The 21720-nt window shown below is 38.9% G+C and overlaps 1 long non-coding RNA gene across 1 annotated transcript; it reads right to left on the bottom strand.

The window, feature by feature from the left end:
• Nucleotides 1–219: 219 nt before the first annotated feature.
• Nucleotides 220–8457, bottom strand: LOC122451497. Its single transcript, XR_006272421.1, has 3 exons — nt 8290–8457; nt 3174–3321; nt 220–2945 (listed from the first exon to the last, which is right to left on the bottom strand). It is a non-coding gene; the product is annotated as an uncharacterized LOC122451497 (long non-coding RNA).
• Nucleotides 8458–21720: the final 13263 nt, after the last annotated feature.

The raw sequence follows: 21720 nt of genomic DNA on the forward strand, positions 1-21720 counted from the left end.
CAATGTCAAATACCGCACTTCTGGCTTCATCATGGTAACGTGGGAGATGGAAGTGATTTACTCCAAAATGCTGGGTGGATTTCTGTGAAATCACTCACATGCTGTTAAGGTGAAGATACACTCATGGGGCTGGAGGCTTACCTCCCACCCCAGCCCTCCCCACCCATTTCCCTACCTGGTTAGTGTCAGGAGGAGACGTGTTGAAAGGCTGAACCATTGCAGGTGTGCTTTGTCAACTGGGATTTGGGCTCTGAGTTTCTCAGATCAACACAGTGTGTGGCTTATGTGCAAAGCGCTTGCTTTCAGCAAGGAAGTGTGTGCATCAAGGCTAAATGCCTGGTTCCAAGGCGAGCCACACACTCATGGATTCTTGCCTGTATGTTTGTTGGCCTTTGGATCCCAATTTAATTGTTTATTGATCAAATAAACATTAGAGGCTATTTATTGGGCCCCAATGGGGAGCTATTATCTCAGCCAATGGATGATAAATATATTTGTATTCTTATGCCTGATTTCTAAAATGTCAAAAAAAAAAAAGAAGTGTACTTAAACTTGTCAATGAAAATGAAACATTTCTAGTCATTATTGCCCAATAAAAATGTTTATATGGACACAAAACTCCTTTATTTCAATGTCACAAAAAATTCTTTGGAAATCAGTGGGGGAAGGGGAATGGAAATGAGACTACGTAGATAGATAATAGATTGTAGGTATCAGATATGTAATTATATTACTTTTATTAATGACACTCAGCTGTCAGATACTTAAATTTTCTCTTTGGGGTTGTTTAGAAAGATGATCTCAGAACATTCTCCCTGAAATTGCTTCAACTTTTTAATTTTAACCTAGAGAAAACAGCCTGGCTGCCCAAACTATGTTCCATTCTGTTGTATTAATATTTGTTGCAAAGCTGATGATCTCTTCCTTGGATTTGTAAGTACTTGACCCTGATGGCTCAGCAGGTAACGAATCTGCCTGCAGTGCAAGAAGGAGATGAGGGTTCAATCCCTGGGTCAGGAAGATCCCCTGGAAGACATGACAACCTACTCCAGTATTCTTGCTTGAAAACTCCCACGGACAGAGGAGCCCGGCAGGCTACAGTCCATGGGCTTGCAAAGAATCAGACGTGAATGAGAAACTAAACATAAGCATAAGATCTTAACCCTAAGGAAGGGTTAGGTGTTACTGTCATGAGTCTGCTTACAATAGGCAGAAACAACTTTCCTTCTGAATGTATCTAAAGAGATACGTCCTGCTCCCACCACCGTTTGCTGGTAAACACTCTTTTCAGTGAATAGGATGATCAGACCACTAAGATTTAGGAAAACCCAAACAAACTAGTAAAGCTCATTCAAAATCAATTGCCTTGTTATAACTGGAGGTGCAAATAAGTTACAAATCAGCAAGGTCAATATCATGGCAGAATTACCTCTATGTCTTAGTCAGAATTTGTGTCTTTTGTTTCTCAGGCCTATATTAGTGGGCAAATAGCAACAACATAACAAGTATAATAAAAAGTGATACAATTTAAGCACTATGATATGATAGTAATAATATAAACAATAATGATCATTATTGAATACTTGATACCATGTAAGATGCTATATGAATAATGTATTAATTGTAATTACAGTTTCCAACAATTCTGTAGGATAAATATTATCATTTCCATTTTACAGAAAAGAAAGTTACAGCTAATTTTTATTACCTTGACCAATGTCCCAGCTAGTAGTTGAGAGTGTCCCAAACCCAAATTTGTCTGACTGTACAACATATTTTCTTAATCACTGTATCAGGCATTCAGTATGATGAGTGGAACAGAATTTTTAGGAGTGTCAGGATTATGGAGCTTGAGATACTGTGTGAATTAGGAGTTAAGTTTAAATGAGAACTTTTAAAAAGTTCTCAAGAAAAAGTTTTCTAGGAAATACAGTGACTCTCTGATACGTCCCAATCACCAAGAATAATGTTTAGCACATAATGAGTGTTCAGTGAGTACTTATTGCATTAATTAATGATTTAGAGTTACTGTGTAACTGTGATTTATGGTTATGGTACAACTGTTATAATTGGGGTATACTGGGAGATCTTTAAGCTGATATATGCATATTTTTCTTGCATGAGACACATAGCCTAGTCTATGTAATTACTGTATAAGTTAAGGAAATCTGTTCATATATATGTATACATGTTCCCCAATTATGTTAGCTAAAAACTGGTGACTTTAAGAGCTTTCTTGAAGACAATGTGTATGCATTAAAAGATATTTCTATCTCTAATTGATGACTGATTTAGGAACTACTAAATTTAGGGACTGAGACTGTTGAATGAAAGCAAATTCATTGGTATGAGTCTGTAGTAGATATTTCAGATCTTCTCATTGCCTCAGGATGGTATTTTACTTTGCCTCAGTCGTCGAATATTCTTAGGTGAAGAAGTTAAGAACTCTCTAGCATAAGGTGAATTTATTTTCAAGAGAGACAAAAAAATATACTGAAGGTAGCCTTCCTTTGGTTCAACTGTATCTTCAGAGTCCTTTGGGATCAAACTCATGTACCTTTGCCATTAGTTAAGTCTTAAACCATTGTGGAATTTCAAATATTAGTTTGGATAGTGTGTTAATTTCCTGTTGTTGCTTCACCAGATCACCACAGATTTAGCAGCTTGAAACCACATAAATTTCTTATTTTATTGTTCTGGAGATTAGAAGTTCAAAATGGGTCTTACTGGGCTAAAATCAAAGTGTGTCAGAGCTGTGTTGATTTCTGGAAGCTCCAGGAGAAGATCTCCTTTCTTGCTTTTTCCAGCTCCTAGGGGCTGCTCACATTGCTTGTCCTATGGCCTCCCCGTTCCGTCTTCAAAGCCGGCAATAGCCAGTGGAGTCTTCTCAGAATGCATCACTTTGACACTGATTCTTCTGTTTCCCTCTTCCACTCTTTGAGGACCTTTGTGGTTATATTAGACATGTCTGGTTATAATCTAGAATAATCTTCCCAGTTTAAAGTCAGTTGACTAGCAAAGTTAATTTCATCTGCTACCTTAATTGCCCTTTGTCATATAACATAACACATTTACATGTTCTGGGAATTAGAACATGGGCATTTTGAAAGATACAGTATTCTGTCTACCACAGATAGAAGCAAGAATATGGAGGTATTTTGTAACAGACTTACATTAGGTTCCAATTCTAAATCACCTGTGTGATCTTGGGCAACTTAAGTTCCATCCGTTGCTTGGGTAGCAAAAGTGAATTAATAATTATTACTCCCCAGGCTTGTCATGAAGGTGTTATTAGCATCAAAGAATAAAGGAGTATTTAACCTGTGAAAGAGAGTTCTCTTGTTTGTTATCCTTTTAGATCTGGAACAAAAACTTCTCAAAAGCTGTCGTTTATAGGATTTTTAGATAATCTTTTTTTCTTTTTAAGTGAAGGAAGTAAAACTCATCCATTTAATATCTTCTTTATAGCTCATTACCTAGTTCTGTCTAAAAGATGATCTTTAATTAAGAACTTACCTTTTTTTTTTTTCTTTTTTAACTCATTAGCTCACCATAAGGATGCCACACTATGGCACAGTTCTTGAAAGACAAGATTAATGAACTTTCAACAATTAGAGAAAATTGATGGATAAATTTTGCTGACCAGGAATACAGTTAAAGTTCAAGAAAGAAATCGATCTGTAAAGGATGTTCTAATTGCTGGGAAGCTTAATGCAAAATAGAGAGTATTGAAATAGACTTTCAAATAAAAGGATTAGAATAAGCAAAATGAAAAAGAATGAATGAAAGACAGAACATGGTATGTGAGGGAAGGCAGGCAGGGGAAAGGAAGAGAGCTATATGACAGAATAGAGGCCATGTCTGTTAAAGACATAGTCCTATTGAATGTGGAATATGGAACTGTGTCATAAGAGGACTTGAAAGCCTGTTACTTCTTTTAGAGTAAAAAAGTCAGTGAAGGTTCTTGATTAGAAGGTGACAAAGGTGAATTAGGAAAGAGATGAGTTTGTAGAAATTGGTAGAAAGTATGAAGTTGAATCGTAATCCCCTTCCTTTCAAATATAAACAAAAATTGATGTTGACCGACGCATGAATTGGTTTTCTCTGGTGGCTCAGACAGTAAAGAATCCTTCTGCAATGCGGGAGACCTGGGTTCATGCCCATGGAGAGGGCATGGCAACCCACTCCAGTATTCTTGCCTGGAGAATCCCCATGGACAAGGGAGCCTGGAGGGCTACAGTCCATGGGGTCGCAAAGAGTTGGACACGACTGAGCACCTGAGTGGCAGCAGAATGCATGAATCATCAGAGCTAAATCTCTCCATCTCCGTCAAGCATTTCTGCTTATATTAGAACATTCAGGGAAGGGAAATGTGACCCACTGACAGACTAAGAGGTGTCCTGAGAGGTATTAACCTTTTACAGAAGTCATTATGAGGAAGTGTCGGGAGGACAGAAGGGAGACATTTATTGAACAAACGAAGCAAAACTCTACACTTGAGGTGAATTTATTCTTTGAAATTTTATGGAGTCTATATTTGTGAGTTTTATTTAAATGATCATTTGTAGAAAGATAATGTGTTTTCAGAATCCTGCTTTTACTAACTGGTGACCTTTATAAAAATAATAGACTTTAAAGTACTCTGAATTTCTTTATCTTTAATATTGGATTGATACTTCTTACCTAGTAGAGGTTTTGTGAGGGTTAATATAGATAACCCATATCCATCAGTAAGCATACTTTCTAAACAGTTTCTGGACAGGAAGGGAGCTCATTGGAAGTATATGGGCCAACTCACAGAATTAAAAGGAGAGTGAATGAGGGTTAATCCAGAGATCTAAGGAGAAAGAACCAAAAGGCTGTGTCTTTAAGTTAGTGTTGTTAGGTTATCTCATTTCTACATGATGTGTATCCTTGTGTTACTCTCTTCAGGATCCAAATTCCCAGGGGAAACAAAGTACCTAAAGATCCCAGGGTCACAGTAAAACTTACACAGCACAAAACTAAACCAACAACGAAGACTTTATTCAAGGCTGTTTCAAGAGGGGAGAGGAGAGAACTACAAACTCAACTCTGCTGAAACAAAGAGGAACAGGGTGTAGAGGTGGGGTGAGGAGTAGATTGTAGGCTATCCATGCTTACTAGTTGACTTAACGCAAAAGGAAAGTAAACTTTCTCATTTCGTCATGTGAGTGAGTGAAAGTCGCTCAGTTGTGTCCAAGTTTTTGCGACCCCATGAATTCTCCAGGCCAGAATAATGGAATGGATAGCCTTTCCCTTCTCCAGGGGATCTTCCCAACCTAGGGATCAAACCTAGGTTTCCCACATTGCAGGCGGATTCTTTACCATCTGAGCCACAAGGGAAGCCCCATATCATCATGACAGGAGGTAATTTTACAACTTGATCCTATGCTCCCACCAAAGTTAAGGTTCAGTGCTCCCACAGGTACTGGAAGGTAAGGGGTCTATCTGTCTTGATGGTTACACTTCAAAGGCATGGTTCCCAAGTCCTTGAGAAAAGACAGTCTTGGGTTATAAATTGGCAAGAGGCTTTATGAAAGATTTCCATCTCAAAGCTGCACAAGCTTTATAAGGAAAATGTTGTAAGGAAAAGGAAACAGTAAGCCCATCTTGGCCACCAGAGCAGTCAATGAGCCTGCCTTGATTGTGATGATGGGAAGAAATAGATGTGGGAAAGCATCTTGACTTATATTCCCACCAAGGCAACAATGAGTGGGGAAAAGAGTCATTCTCAAAAGAGAGGTGAGATAGAGCCACTGAAATAAAAAAGGGGGAAAGAATGGTGGGCAGGACATCATGGAAAACTAAAACGTGCCTGGCACTGTGTTAGTAGTTAGAAGTATAACACTTGAGTGATTTAAATTTATTTAGAAGAAATAAACAAATTTGCTCAAAATAATTAGCAAACAATTCACAGGCGATGTTGAAGCAAAGACAAATCCCATAAAATCATGCCACCCCATGAACAATCCTCAGTACAGTGTTGCCATATTGTAAACAATTAAAACGTTTACTGTGGCCCCTTAAACTTGCCAGATGGAAGAGTATAATGGATGATGCACTGCAACAAATCTTAAAAATTACTTTTATTTATTGATCTCCTTCAGGCTGCCATGCTCTCTCCCAAAGGGTCCCCAAACTGCTTTTGTTCATCGGTCAAATCAGTCAGCCCCCTGCCACCCCTAGCCCAGTCTGTCCTCCTTTCCAGTCTATTTGTATTTCTTTAAAATACTCTGTGTTGTTTCACCTGCAGGTATTAATGCAGGTATTTAAGGCCATCGTACTTCTTCCAGTTCTGTTTTGCTGCCTTTTATTCAAATGAACTAGCAAGGCTGCTTCTTCCTTAGAAGTCAGAGCAGGGACAGTGAGGCTCTTTGAATCCCAGTGTAAATCTGTCATTAGAGCTCAAAGATTTCAGCCTTAGGTGCTGGGATGAGAACACACAAAAGCTTGTGCCAGTTACCAGGAAAGTAAACTAGTATCTGCCCCCTCCCTGGGTACCCACTGTGGAGGGTGCTCATTCCTCTCATATGCCACCATGTGAATCTGCGAGTCCATCATACAGACAGTATATATGTTTGCTGAGGAACGTCAAGATGAGGAGGTGTATCTTGTCCTCATATTTCTTCAGTACCTACTTAACACAGGGTGTGGCTCTGAATTAGTATTCACTAGTTTTATTTTTACTAGTTTGACTTTTGTTACCACGAGGCATATGGCATCTTAGTTCCCTGACCAGGGATCAAACCCACATCCTCTGCATTGAAAGCATGGAGTCTTAACTACTGAACTGCCAGGGAAGTCCCACTCGTTTAACTTTTTAAGTTGAATTATTGAGAAGCAGAATTTCAAAGCTTGACAGAATCAGTGATTCTTCAGCAGGTATGAACAGAAAACTGTTCTGTGAATGTGCTGGGCAGCTGAGAAGCAGGGCTACGGCATTGCAGAAAGCTTCCCACGCTAGCGATGGAGAAGGACAGCAATTACTTGAGAACCTGTAGTAGTACCCTCACTGTCTAGTTTCCCAACCTGAATGGAATATTCAGGAATTTAGCAGGAGATGGGAAGAGAGAAGACCGAAAGGGGAGGGAAGGAGAAGGAGGGGGTTTGAACCTAGCCACTACCGTTGCAAACTTACCTTTTGTCTCAGACACCAGACTAGGTCACTGGATAAGACCAGATGTACAGTAGCATGTGCTACTGTGGCCCCTTCACCTTTGTGTATGTATCCATAAAAATACTATTATAGCAACAATATCATCTTGTTTCAGCAGAGTGTGGAGTGGTTTAGCTAAGGAAGTTTATATGGCAAATCTAATTACAGTGTTTCTTTTTGGTAAAACTCTATTAATGTGTTATTATAAGAGACCAGATACTAAAACCCTTTTAACAGTTTCAGAGAAGATTCCTACGATGGGAAACAGAAAATTCACTTAATGTGAACATAAAATATAAAAGCTTTGTAAAAGAAAAATAATTTTTTTTCTTAAACAATAAAAACTATTTTCTTGTAGTTCTGGGATTAGAGAAATCCAACATCAAGGTGCTGAGCAGTTGAGTTCCTAGTGAGCAAACTCTTTGTGGCTTACAGACAGCTGCTTTCTTGCTGGGTCCTCACACAGTAGACAGAAAGACAGTCTTCTCATTTCTCTTCTTTTCTGTGTGTGATTTGATATTTTCACAGAGTAATAACTTCATCTAAAGTTACTAAAGAAAAAATCCTGAGCAACTCTTTAAGATATGTGTGTTCTAAATAAATGTAGAAGATGCTCCTCAGAGTACATGCATATAAAATAAAACTCTGATAACTTAGAATCGGGGAGTAAGTTGTTCTTTCTGGAACACTCCAAGTGCCCCTCAGAGCATATGGACTGAGAGATCAATGTGGAACACATTAACGCAGCAGAGACGAAAGGGAACCATGGCTGGGAGCCACTGTTTCACTTTTCCAGTAGTTGTTAGAAGCTTTTGTGCGTTCTCGTCCCATCACCAAAAGCCTGAAATCTCTGAGCTCCAATGATAGATTTACACTGGGATTCAAAGGACAGCCTAAATGCAACCATGTTCTCATGTTGCTAATCACAGTCGCTCATTTAATATAGTGAGAGCCAAGATCAAGACGATAAGTGTTTAAGGCCCTGAGCTAGAAGCCCATAGGACTAGTTAAAACAATTGCAATTTTGTTCCTATTCAGGCTCAGGAAATTATGTCTCATCCATTTGGAAGCATACCTTGGAAACATTACATAAAGGGCAGGAAACCACTTACCAACTGTAGTTTGAACCAGTTCCTAGGCAAGGTCTATGTGAAGGTGAAGTCTGATTCAGGTCTGCAAACTCACTCCTCCAAGGAGGGGTTGGATAACTTGAAAACTAACATCAGAAACTCCAAAGACTGCTTACAAAGAGACTCAGTTTCCAGCCCGGACTATGAGTTGGTATGATTCTACTTTTGCATAAATTAATCACAGAACTGTAATCATTTCCTACTAGGGTTCCAATTTTAGAACCCGGTTCCGCCTTCCAGTCTGCACTACAGATCTTTCTAACGTAAGTCAAGTATTTGAAGGAGCTGACAGCTCTAACCTCAACCCAACATGTTTGATCTGCTGCTTGTCTCTCATCTTAAAAGCATTGCTCTCTGATTTTTCTCTCTCTTGCCTGCTTAGTGGTAGATCTCCTAAAAGATGTATAGTTTGGGTGGCTTTGGCAAAATGCTTTTATGATTTCCCTCTTATAATAATAGCCTGAAATTGTTAGATCTGGATTTAGTTTAAAGGGCACAAACTACAAAAAAAAAAAAAAGCCAGAAGGAATGATTTTGATTCTCTCAAACTTCATCATACATATCAACAGACATCTAAGGAAGAAGAGTCTACTTTCTTGATCATTTTTCTAAATAAATGTTTTTAAATGCAAAAATCTGTCTTACACAAGGAACTTGCAAATTGCTAGCTATTTCTGAAGGCATTGAGCTGAAATTTTAAACAACAATTTTTTCTTTTTTATAATGCTTCATATTTCTTTATGACAGGATCAGGGCCCATCAATTCAACCTCTCAAATCTCTCTCAAGTTGTCCTCCACACCCTGCTGTTACAGTTCTAGTTGAGGGTTTTATTATTTCTTGCTGGGACTATGGCAATAGCTTCTTTATAAGTCATCTTACTTCTGGTTAGATTCTGATGGCAGCATCTTCCAGGCTACCTATAGAAGGCAATATTTTTTTAATATAAGATTTTTTATAAATTTACTTATTTTTGCTTGAAAGATAATTGCTTTGCAGTATTGCATTGGGTTCTACCAAACATCAACATGAATCAGCTATAGGTTTACCCATGTCCTCTCCCACTGGAACATCCCTCCCTCTTCCCTCCCCATCCCACCCCTCTAGGCTGTTACTGAGCCCCAGTGTGAGTTCCCCAAGCCATACAGAAAGTTCCCACTGGCTATCTATTTTACACATGGTAAGTGTGTTTGCATGTTACTCTCTCCACCCCCCTCCCACCCTCTCCTTCCCATTCCGGCTGTGTCCATTAGTCTGTTGTCCGTGTCTTTGTCTCCACTGGTGCTCTGCATGTAGGTTCATCAGTACCATCTTTCTAGATTTCATATATATGCCTTAGTATATGATAATTAAATGCAAGAATCTGATCATGTGGTACCCTGCTGGAAAATAAAAGTGAAAGTGTTAGTTGCTCAGTTGTGTGTCTGACTCCTTGTGATCCTGTGGACTGTAGACCATCAGGCTTCTCTGTCCATGGAATTCTCCAGGTAAGAATACTGGAGTTGGGTTGCCATTTCCTTCTCCAAGGGATCTTCCCAACCCAGGATCAAACCTGGGTCTTCTGCTTTTCAGGCAGATTCTTTACTGTCTGAGCCACCATGGAAGCCCTGTTGCAAACCTTACTGTAAATCCCCATCATCTTCAGGATGTATTCCAAATACTTAACATGGGGCAAATAGCTTTTTATGTGCTTTCCTTGCCAGTTTTCCAGCCTCATCTCTACCACTGCCTACAAACACGACTGCTATCATGGAGCCTAGTTCTCTCGCCATACCATGCCCTCTTGTACCTGAAACACCTCTGACTGAAATGCATGTTGCCAAATTTCTGCTAGCTCTTACATTTCCTTCCAGAGCCACCTCAAATCTGTGTCACCTCTTCATAGTCAGTGAAAAAAGTATGGTGAAGATTCACGAGTAAATATTTAGATCAATTAAAATGAATATTAACATTAGCCTGTTTCCATACTGTACTTTAATTCTCCTTTTACACTAAGCTTCCTGTAAAAGCCTAAATTTTTGTGTCAGTCTGGACAGATAGATGGGGTGATGTGTCCCATGACCATGACAGAAACTACAACCACTAAGACAAAGCCCAAACCAGAAAAAAAAAGAAAAAAGAAGAAAACAGGAATAAATGAAAAGAAAAATTACAATTCCCTAGGAATTCTCAGAGAGATGATGTAACCCTGGGATTTTTTTTTTTTTTTTTATGGTATATGTCATGGGAAACGACATCTTGCTATTTGAAGAATAAAAGAAAAGAATGACCCCGACATGCAGAGGACTTGGGATACACAGTGGCAGACGTTTGGCTGACAAACCAACCTGTCTATCAATCCATCTGTCCCCTCTCCTTTAGTTATCAGTGTCTTTGTTTAATATCTGATGGAAGGGGCACTCGTGGCAAATTTAGTTTTTCTCCTGTGATTTAGGAGTAGTTGAAAAGAGGATTTGTTCTCAGTGCTGAAGCCTTTGTCTTTGGTGATATCTAAACTTTCCATGCTAACCCCAAAGAGTCTCCCAATGTGTGCGTGCCTGTGAGCTCAGTAGCTTTAGTCGTGTCCAACTCTTTGTGACCTCACAGACTGTAACCCACCAGCCTCCTCTGTCCGTGGGATTCTCCAGGCAAGAATACTGCAGTGGGTGGCCATGCCCTCCTCCAGGGGATCTTCCCAACCCAGGGATGGAACCCGTGTCTTGCGTGGCAGGTTGTAGGCAGGTTCTTTACTGCTGAGTCACTGGGGCATCCCAGTGACTTCCCGTTTCAGCCCAGAGGCATGGATTCTCTCCTTGTCCTAGCCTCTATCCCATCGTGTTCCCCATTCCCCTAGCTTGTGGGACTACCTGCTCCAAAATTTTCTTCTTAGTTAACCAGAAGCAGACCAACCAAAGAAGTTTCCCATATGATATTCTTCTAAGTGAATGAACAGGCTTAAGATGATGTTTATTTTTGTTGTTAAAATTTCGGAATCATTAACCAGTGTTGGAAAAGCAATAGGGAAACAGACACCCCTAGACTCCAGTGTTGAGAGGGTAAATTAGGAAAACTTTTTGGAAGAAAGTTACAATATGCCAAAGCTCTTTCATGCTCTAGAATTTATCTTCATCATCCACAATAATTATCTCATCAAGTTGTTCATTGCTTGTTGATTTTAGCAGTGAATACTGCAAAACCCCTAAGTGTTAAAGTAGGATATGAGTGCAATAAATATTGACACTGCTATACTATGGAAAATTTGCACCTATTTTAAAATGATGTTCAATGACAGAAAAAATTTGAGATGATACACTCAAAATATGAACTTTTTTATTGCTTGGTGAAGTGTCTATTCTATTTACATATGTGTATTTTTTAATTTTTAAAAAAGATGAACCAATATTACCTAAAAATATCCTTAAAATTTGCCTGAGGAGTTTAGGGAAAATAAAATTCATGGTAGTGCTGTGGAAAGTGGAGCCAGGTAGAAGTAGACCTTGGAAGAGGAAGAAGGGCTGGGTTTGGTTTCCCTGTTAACTTCCCCAGCTACATTCATATTCACAAGGCATGACACCATCAGGCCAGATTTATACATCACAACGTAAGTAAGTAAGTAAGTAGCTAAAAAGTTAGAGAACTATCTGTTCTATAAAGACAGAGAAGAGGGGAAGTGGTTTACTCCAAACCCCTTCGGTGATGATAATAGTATTCATGAGCAGAGTGCTAATCTATGATTCAACCTTGGCTCAGTTTTATGTTCCTTGTATACAAGAGTTTGTTTTTTATAGTCATCAAGCTGAGGATTTGCCATCATCTGCCTATACATGGTTTGTGGAAATTTAATTCTGTCACAGTGTATTAAAGACATATACCAAATATCTTGTCCAAATGTTGCATCCATGTGAGCAGACTAATAATACCAAAGATCTAAGGGTTTTATGAAGTTTTATTAAGGTTGAGTTTAAGCATTACACTATAACATGAAGATGATCCATTGCAAACTAAGCATTTGACCATGCTGTCCAAAGTTACTATCTGCCCTCCAGTAAAAATGCCTAAGAGACTATAGAAAAAATAATTCACTAAAAGAGTAGACTACAAGCATCCCATTGGATGAACCTGAGAGATAATAGGGCTTCCCAGATGGCACAGTGGTAAAGAACCTGCCTGCCAATGCAGGAGACAAAAGAGACACAGTTTTGATCCCCACGTCAGGAAGATCCTCTGGTGAAGGGCATGGAAACCCACTCCAATATTCTTGCCTGGAGAATCTCACGGACAGAGGAGCCTGGCGGGCTACAGTTCACAGGGTCACAAAGAGTTGGACATGACTAAAGTGGTGTAGCATGCTAACACGAGAGATAGTATGGAATAGATTTTAGTGACAAAAAGTACGAAGGAAACATAGCTGAAGCTACTATTGGAACTTCTTTTTTGGGGGCCACTATTAGAATCTTTTGTGCCCTGGAAGTCACTTCATTAAAAAATCTTAAAAGTTTTTAATCTTAATGATACCTTTAGTCAAAGAGATTTAAAATGTAAACATCTTCTTAAGGTGGCTAATCACTGACAGTGTTTATGAGTGAATCATGGTTTTGAAATTTGGTATACTTAAGAGCCTCTTGATGAAAGTGAAAGAGGAGAGTGAAAAAGCTGGCTTAAAACTCAACATTCAAAAAACTAAGATCACGGCATCCAGTCCCATCACTTCATAGCAAATAGATGGGGAAACAGTGGAAATGATGAGAGACTATTTTCGGGGGCTCCAAAATCACTGCAGTTGGTGACTGCAGCCATGAAATTTAAAAGACGCTTGCTCCTTGGAAGAAAAGCTATGACCAACTTAGCGTATTAAAAAGCAGAGACATTACTTTACCAACAATGGTCTTTCTTTTTTTTTTTTTTATTAGTTGGAGGCTAATTACTTCACAACATTTCAGTGGGTTTTGTCATACATTGATATGAATCAGCCATAGAGTTACACGTATTCCCCATCCCGATCCCCCCTCCCACCCCCCTCTCCACCCGATTCCTCTGGGTCTTCCCAGTGCACCAGGCCCGAGCACTTGTCTCATGCATCCCACCTGGGCTGGTGATCTGTTTCACCATAGATAGTATACATGCTGTTCTTTTGGAATATCCCACCCTCACATTCTCCCACAGAGTTCAAAAGTCTGTTCTGTATTTCTGTGTCTCTTTTTCTGTTTTGCATATAGGGTTATCGTTACCATCTTTCTAAATTCCATATATATGTGTTAGTATGCTGTAATGTTCTTTATCTTTCTGGCTTACTTCACACTCTGTATAAGGGGCTCCAGTTTCATCCATCTCATTAGGACTGATTCAAATGAATTCTTTTTAACAGCTGAGTAATATTCCATGGTGTATATGCACCATAGCTTCCTTATCCATTCATCTGCTGATGGGCATCTAGGTTGCTTCCATGTCCTGGCTATTATAAACAGTGCTGCGATGAACATTGGGGTGCATGTGTCTCTTTCAGATCTGGTTTCCTCAGTGTGTATGCCCAGAAGTGGGATTGCTGGGTCATATGGCAGTTCTATTTCCTTCTATAGTCAAGGCTATGGTTTTTCCAGTAGTCATGTATGGATGTGAGTGTTGGACTATAAAGAAAGCTGAGTGCCAAAGAATTGATGCTCTTGAACTGTGGTGTTGGAGAAGACTCTTGAGAGTCTCTTGGACTGCAAGGAGATCCAACCAGTCCATCCTAAAGGAAATCAGTCCTGAATATTCACTGGAAGGGCTGATGCTGAAGCTGAAACTCACAATACCTCAGCCACCTGATGCTAAGAACCGACTCACTGGAAAAGACCTCGATGCTGGGAAAGATTGAAGGTGGGAGTAGTACGGATGACAGAGGATGAGAAGATTGGATGGCATCACTGACTTGATGGACATGAGTTCGAGTGAGCTCCGGAAGTTGATCATGGGCAGGGAAGCCCAGCATGTAACAGTCCATGGGGTCGCAAAAAGTCAGACACAACTGAGTGACTGAACTGAACTGAATATCGGATGAAATTCCCTGTATGATGGCAAGTACCCATTCTACTTCAAGTTACATAACCTTGATCTCAGAAAACTAGTAAATGAAACTATATATAGAAAAGAATACACAGAGAGAGGCTTCATGTGTGATATTTTGAAAGAGTACAATTATAATATGTCTCAGTGTCAAGTCTGCACTTAACCTCAGTTTCTTTTTATACACAAATATGATAAAAGATCCAAGTATATAATGTCTTGGCAAAATTTAGAAGGGAATATCTGGATCAAAAACCTCATAACCATATTTCATTTGATTTCACACCCATGAAACACTGGTTCTGAAACCACACACAATTACCAGAGATCTGCTATACCAGAGATCTGCTATGCCTTCGAGATAAGTTTTCAGCAGTTGCTAAAACTTATATATGCTAATAAAGGAACCTGTGATCCCCCTGGCTTGCAGCATGTTTACTGGAAATATTTTTAGAGCACAAAGAGAAAGGCTGAAAGTATTTTTTGTATTGTCTGCTCCTGTTTCTTTAGAGTCCTGGGCACATTTCACTGTCTTATTGTGTGCATTTGTGTGTATGTATCATGCTTGGAGATTTACAAAATAGTTTTCTTGCTGCTCGAGCCTTGTATTTATTACTTTGGATGACAGAGAAGGAGGGAGAGGGGGCAGAGCCAGAGAAAGCGGGAAAAGGAGAGAAAAGAAAGAGAGAAGAAAGGAAAGGAAAGATAGGGATGCCCATTTAGAAAAATAATTCTTTTGGGAGTGACTTGTTTGAAACTTTTACCATCAGTTTAGGATCGGTGATAAAGTGGTCAAAGAACTATAAAGTCAAAGATGCCTTGCTATTCAAGGTTTTTTTTTCTTTACACTATTATATAATAGTTATTATATAATAGTGAAATGAGCACAAAGACCTGCAAAAAATAAAATAATAATTGTAATACTATATTTGGATAAGCACCCATGAGTCCTAAGGTCTCTTAGTAAATAATTATCCAAGAATATTATGCTAAAAATAAAGCAAGGCCCATGAAAATTGTGCCATCGTAAACCTGATAAAAAGTGAGTCAAATATTCATTTAATATAAAATGTTTGTATATTTCTCAACATTCTAATGATAGGCATAATCTTCCCCTCAGCTTTATAAAATAATAGAAATGGACATTTGCCAAAAGCTCTCCAAAGGTTACTTTTTTCTTTTTCCTTCTCTGTTCAATGTTCTCAGTCCCTTCCTGCTCTGTCACCAATCAGGCAAACTTACATTTAGACCAGAGAAAGGACTACTCCTTTTCTTTTCCCACACTTGGAAAAAGGGAAGCATTTGTCGTTTCTACCCACTCCTTCTCCCTTCTCCCTTAGTTTTGCTATAAGGGTGTTTTTGTTTTTGTTTTTTTGGATCAGGGGGTGAGGGTATGTGTATGTTAAAGTCAGGGGCATCTGTTAAAAGTGAGGCATCTGGTTATTCGAAGATCAAAACCAAATCTTTTGGTCTCATGTGAAGAGCTATGCAGTTTGGGATGCACTGTCCTTAATTCAATTACAGTCCTCTTTTTATTTATTTATTTTTCTTAAATCGAAGGCAGAGTACAACACAAGACAGACAGAGGAAAGAAAATAACAAAGGGAAGATCATACTTTGTAGGCTTTCAAGACTTTTTTCCCCCAAGCTTCAAATCAAGACCCACTCTAGCTCTATGCAGACAGCTGAAGTCAATTTCACACAGTTACTGGGAACCGGATTCTTTGTTACCAGGGGCGGCATCCACAACTACTAAATCTGATGTTTACAGCCTTGTTCCACCCTCTTTAAATTTTCAAATACCCCTGCAGTTCCCCAAATGAATTGTTCCTAGGCATCAGACAGGCAGAATCTAAACCCTTATTTACTTCCATTGTTTGATTTTTTTCCCCCCCCGTAAGTGGCTAATTCTTTATTGGCTCTCAACCACCTGACTCTGTTTAGGTTGATAATAGGTATTTCCCTTGGTAGCCTACCTTTCAAAACCTTTCTGACACCTTCCACAGAAAAAGATGCTTAACTTGTTGGACAGTTTCACTTTGTTTTTAAAGGCAAAGCTACAAAATCCTAATCACTCATGCTAAACTCTTGACATGTTCCCTGTACTTATTTTGGAGGGGGAGTAGAACCCATTTGAAGGTATTTGAACACAGACACAGGGGATTTTATTCAAAAAGATTGATTAGATACTATTCTCTAGGTCTGCAAATGTTTTCAATTGTATACTCCATAAGTAAAGACATTTTGGCATCCTATAATGTATATTCATTTATTTTTATGTTATATACATGTACATCTATATAAAATACTATAAACCATTTATTGAAATAGAAACTGATGTTATACATATATAGTGATATATGTGTATATACATATATCATTGGCAGTGTTACAGACTCTGTTTGCAATGCAGGAGACATGGGTTTGATCCCTGTGTCAGGAAGATCCCCTGGAGGAGGAAATGGCAACACACTCCAGTATTCGTGCCTGGAAAATTCCATGGACAGAGGAACCTGGCAGGTTACATACAGTCCATAGGGTCTGAAGAGCTGGACATGAGTGAACGACTGAGTATGCACACATATATACACGTGTGAGTATTAGTTAGTCATGTCTGACTGTTCAAGACCCCTTGGACTGTAGCCTGCCAGGCTCCTCCATCCATGGGATTTTCCAGGCAAGAATACTGGAGTGGATTGCCATTTCCTTCTCTAGGGGATCTTCCTGACCCAAGGATCGAATCTGGGTCTCCCTCGTTGCAGGCACACTCTTCACTCTTTACCTTCTGAGCTACCAGGGAAGCCCATGAATATAAGAATATGTATACACGTGCACACACACATGTGTGTGTGTGTCTGTACGTATTTATATATATATATATTTTTAGACAAATTCTAGTCATTTTTTTGTTGTCTGTACATGTCCCTCAGGTAAGAACATGCCACTTTGGAAGCCATTGCTTAGTCCAGCAGTTTTTCAACTTCATCTTCTTTAGACATAGATTCCTAAGCCTATCACAGAGCTTCTGAGTCAGGAGATCTGAAGTCATACCCCTAAATTTCTACAAACCTTTCCATTGCTGGCCATACTCTGGACAATACAGTTCTGATGTATAGAACAATTTCATGATTGGACAATTCCAGGTCCAGATTCATTTTTTAACGTAATCCTTTATAGAAACTCAAAATGTAAGGCTTCAATCTGTTTGACCCAGATTGTATTTATCAACTCACAGTGATTTTCCTCTCCCCTGCTACTTGTTCACATACCTAAATAAATATGTATTAAAACTTCCCTAACTCAGACCAATTGAAGGAAAGACCATCTGAATTCAGTGAAAGATGCTTCTTTAAATGCAACTTTACTGCTCATGACCACATCAACTGACTAGAGGCAACTGTCATGGAAAGGTTATCTGGAAATAACCTGCAGATATATGAATTAGATTAAAGTGTAATGAATAGCATAGTATTTAAATTCAATTTGGTGCCTTCCAAATACATTGACAAGATTTTGACCTTAGTAAGTTCAGTATTCTGTGAAATACTATTTACGTTTCCTGGGAACTTGCTCACACAATCAGTTTACTTAGTAAACTTTTAGGTCAAGGACAAGGAAAATGAAAGCCTCATAGATGTGGCTGAGATTCTACACAAGTCCTGGGCTAGTGAAACTTCCCTGGTGGCTCAGATGGTAAAGAAATGGTCTACAATGTGGGAGACCTGATTTCGATCCCTGGGTTGGGAAGTTCCCCTAGAGAAGGGAATGGCAACCCATTACAGTATTCTTGCCTCGAGAACCCCTTGAACATAGGAGCCCAGCAGCCTGCAGGCCATGGGGTTACAAAGAGTCAGACACGACTACATGACTAACACACTAGTGAAACTTCAGGCTACTTTTGATAAAGTGAACATGTGTAAATTTTATATGTCCTGCAATTTGGTAGAAGAGCATTTCTGTGCTAAAAATAATCTACTTGGTGATCCATACATTCATTTATTGAACAAAATGTTGTAATACCTATAAAGTGCCAGATACTATACTGTGCAGTTATGATGGAGCCATAACTGACTTCACAAATACGTGTAAAATTTAACTGTTAAATGAGCTGAAAGGCGAAGGGCATGATTCTAGGTCAGTGCCATAGGGGGAAATCATGGTCTCAGGGGAAAATATACAATTTCTTTCTAACCTAGTGATTTACTTTTCAATATTTGCTTTATGGATGTTTCAAAGATTATTAATATAGGACCAAATAACAAATCATCAGACCAAAGACCCCTGGAAGTTGGTTCCTAAATGTGGGAGTTGGCAGGAATTAATAATATTGCAATGGAGTAGGCTAGGAAGCCTATCTATGGGATAGGCTGGAAATTTGGGGCCAACAATTGACTGATTGTATTTAGTTTACTTATTGAATAAAACCTTTCAAGAATGGCATTGAGTAACTTCCTTGCCAGGCAGATCTTGAGTTTCATGGCTGTTATTACCAGATCTGCCAAACTTTTTTCTGAGTGACTGTGCCTTGCCAATTTCTCAATTAAGTGAACTGTCCTCACCATTTTGAAAGGTCTGCTGTTCTTAGCATCCCTTTCCTAGTCCTCATTCCAGTGAAGTCCTCATCCTACATGTAAAAAACTCTTAAGGATTCTTTAGGTTTTAGCCTATTACATGCACAGAAGGCATTATTAACTACACTTAATAACAGGGTAACATTTTCATACTAATCAGAGACTTGCTGGCTTTAATTACTACATACTATTCTGTGGAAGAGAAGAGAAAACACTCAAACAAATTTTATAATAAGATGTTAGCAGGAGTGCACTAAGTGTTTCATTCTTAGCTGTTGGTCTACTAGTAAAATAGGTTTTTTCTGGGTATCTTGACAATATTTTAATTTGTATTTTAAATCAGAACTCTGTGTGGGGGAGTTCCTTTGTGGTCCAGTGGCAAAGACTCTGAGCTCCCAATGCAGGGGACCCAGGTTCGATTCCTGGTTGGGGAACTAGATCTCAAGACCTGGTGCAGCCCAATAAATAAGTAAATATATTAAAAAAGAACTCAGTGCAGGACTTTTCCTGCTGAAATAGGATTCTCTTTTTCCACCATCTTGCAAGAAGAAACACATACTAATGTTGCTTCTTTAAGGGAAACTGCATTTAAAAAAATATTTGGAGAGTATGGTGTATGCTTTAAACCCTGTCTCTTTCTGATTCCTAGGTCAAGGTCATGTTGTTATGATGACTCCTCAGGTTAAGTAATACCCATCATGATAGAGATTAGCAAGTCTACTCAAAACAAAGGGAATATAATAAAGCCTGATTAATAATGGAGCAGACTTTGGTTTCTCTTGCTATTTCTCCTTGCCTCCAGTCTATTTGGGGAAAGTGAAAGGTGACATCTTTCAGGAAGCCTTACTAGAAAGACTGTCTTAATTCTGAGGTGTAACTTCTAGATGGTTCCAGACAAATACTGTTCTGATACCACATCATTAGCTTTTTTTTTTTTCTAATTTAATTCACTCTAAAAAGAAATTTTCTAGTTGTTTATGGTTTTTCCCTAACTGATAATAGATTCTTAAGTTATTGTAATCTATTAAAATTTTTGGTAGAAATCGAAGTTCCTATAGATTTTCATCAATGGAGCTATTCTTTACGCCCCAAACCACACAGCGAATAGTGTTGTGGCTCAGGAATTCAAAACTGTGTTCATACGGGTGATGCCGCTCTGCTGTGCTTAAAAACAATGTGCATTTGCTAATTATCACAGCAAGGTTGTAAAGAAAAAAGAAAAAATGACACTTTTATGTTTACTAGTCTCTTACCTTTGGACAATGAGATACCATAACTGATGACTGACCAATTGAAATATTAATGCTATAACTTCATACCTCACTATTTACTTCACTTTCTTTAAAACTTGGAGATTAAACTTAAGAAAAAACAGCTAATAAGGACTAACTATTTTCTTAGAGCTGTGCTAAATTATAGAAAAGAAAGGAAAACAACAAAAAAAGTGTCATTGACGAAGCAAATCATGAACTCACCCAAAAAAAAGAGAGTGCTAAAAAACATCAGCAATTTGAGGAGCAAATATCAAGTGATCCAAGAATATGAACAATAACCATGATTAAAATTCAACTAATGCTTGAGGTACTGCAAGAAATAGGTTATTGGCCTGGCTTTGCAGGTTTGTAGGGCCTCTGTTAGATTTCACATTTACTTTGGGCGTCCCTGGTGGCTCAGATGGTGAAGAATCTGCCTGCAATGCAAGAGACCTGGGTTCAATCCCTGGGTTGGGAAGATCCCCTGGAGAAGGGAATAGCTACCCGATCCAGTATTCTTGCCTGGAGAATCCCATGGACAGAGGAGCCTGGTGGGTTACAGTCCATGGGGTCTCAAGAGATGGACACAACTTAGTGACTAACACGTTCACTTCACTTGGAGGTGAGGATGACCTTGGAAGGGATCTCTCAAGCTTCGGATTGCCAGGATCAACATGGCTGATCAGAGCGACTGGCGGGTGCCCACTCACTCTCTACCGTTCTTGCTGAACTTGTTCCTCCTGAGACTGACTTTGTAGCCATCTTATCTGAGGAAAGGAAATTATTTTTCAGTAAAGGGAGGAAGCAAGTATGTGTACTCTCCTAATTGGCCATAGGATTCTAAATTTTTTTTTTTTTTTGAGATACACTCCTGAAAAGATTTAGATTTAAAATTGAGATGGGCTCCTTTTTTCTTGATTTCTGGATTCATTATGTGGAAAATAAGGCCAGAGCTGAAGCCAAATGAAATAGTGATTTCAGATGCATTATCCCTCCAGTATGGGAGCTTTTTCCTCCCCTTGTTACTATTTGAAAACTTACAATTGGGCCAAACCCAGTCATTGTACATTAGCTCAGTATACAATGATGCAAACTTTTCCTTCTGTGTGTTGACTGGAGGGATCAAGACCCCAATTATAGGATGCACGATGGCATGAAAATTCCTAATGTAGTGTAACCGACAGGAAAGGGAGTGGGGAGACAAACAGACAAACTGGGAGCTGCATTGGGGGACCATTGTAATCTAAGCTTGTTTATGAAAATATACATCCTTCAACGATAAATAATAACTACATGGTTGTTTACTCTTAAGCTAGATTGGACTTTGATTTCTTACCAAATTTGGCCTCAGTTTATGTCTCTGTGACAGTAACACTAACCATCCAGATGATTGACTTGATTGTTTTAGTTTTCATCCAGTTTTGGCATCTTCAAGATATAAATTATGTTAACATATGCTACAGAAGAGCAATTATAGAACCATTTAGTGAAAGATAATTTCTGGTCAGCCCTTCTCCACAAATACTGATGATAGCCCCATGACGAGAAAGTGTTAGTCTCTGTCTGTTA

This window comes from Cervus canadensis, chromosome 12 (genome assembly GCF_019320065.1).
Source record: "Cervus canadensis isolate Bull #8, Minnesota chromosome 12, ASM1932006v1, whole genome shotgun sequence".
In the NCBI taxonomy this organism is placed as follows: domain Eukaryota; kingdom Metazoa; phylum Chordata; class Mammalia; order Artiodactyla; family Cervidae; genus Cervus; species Cervus canadensis.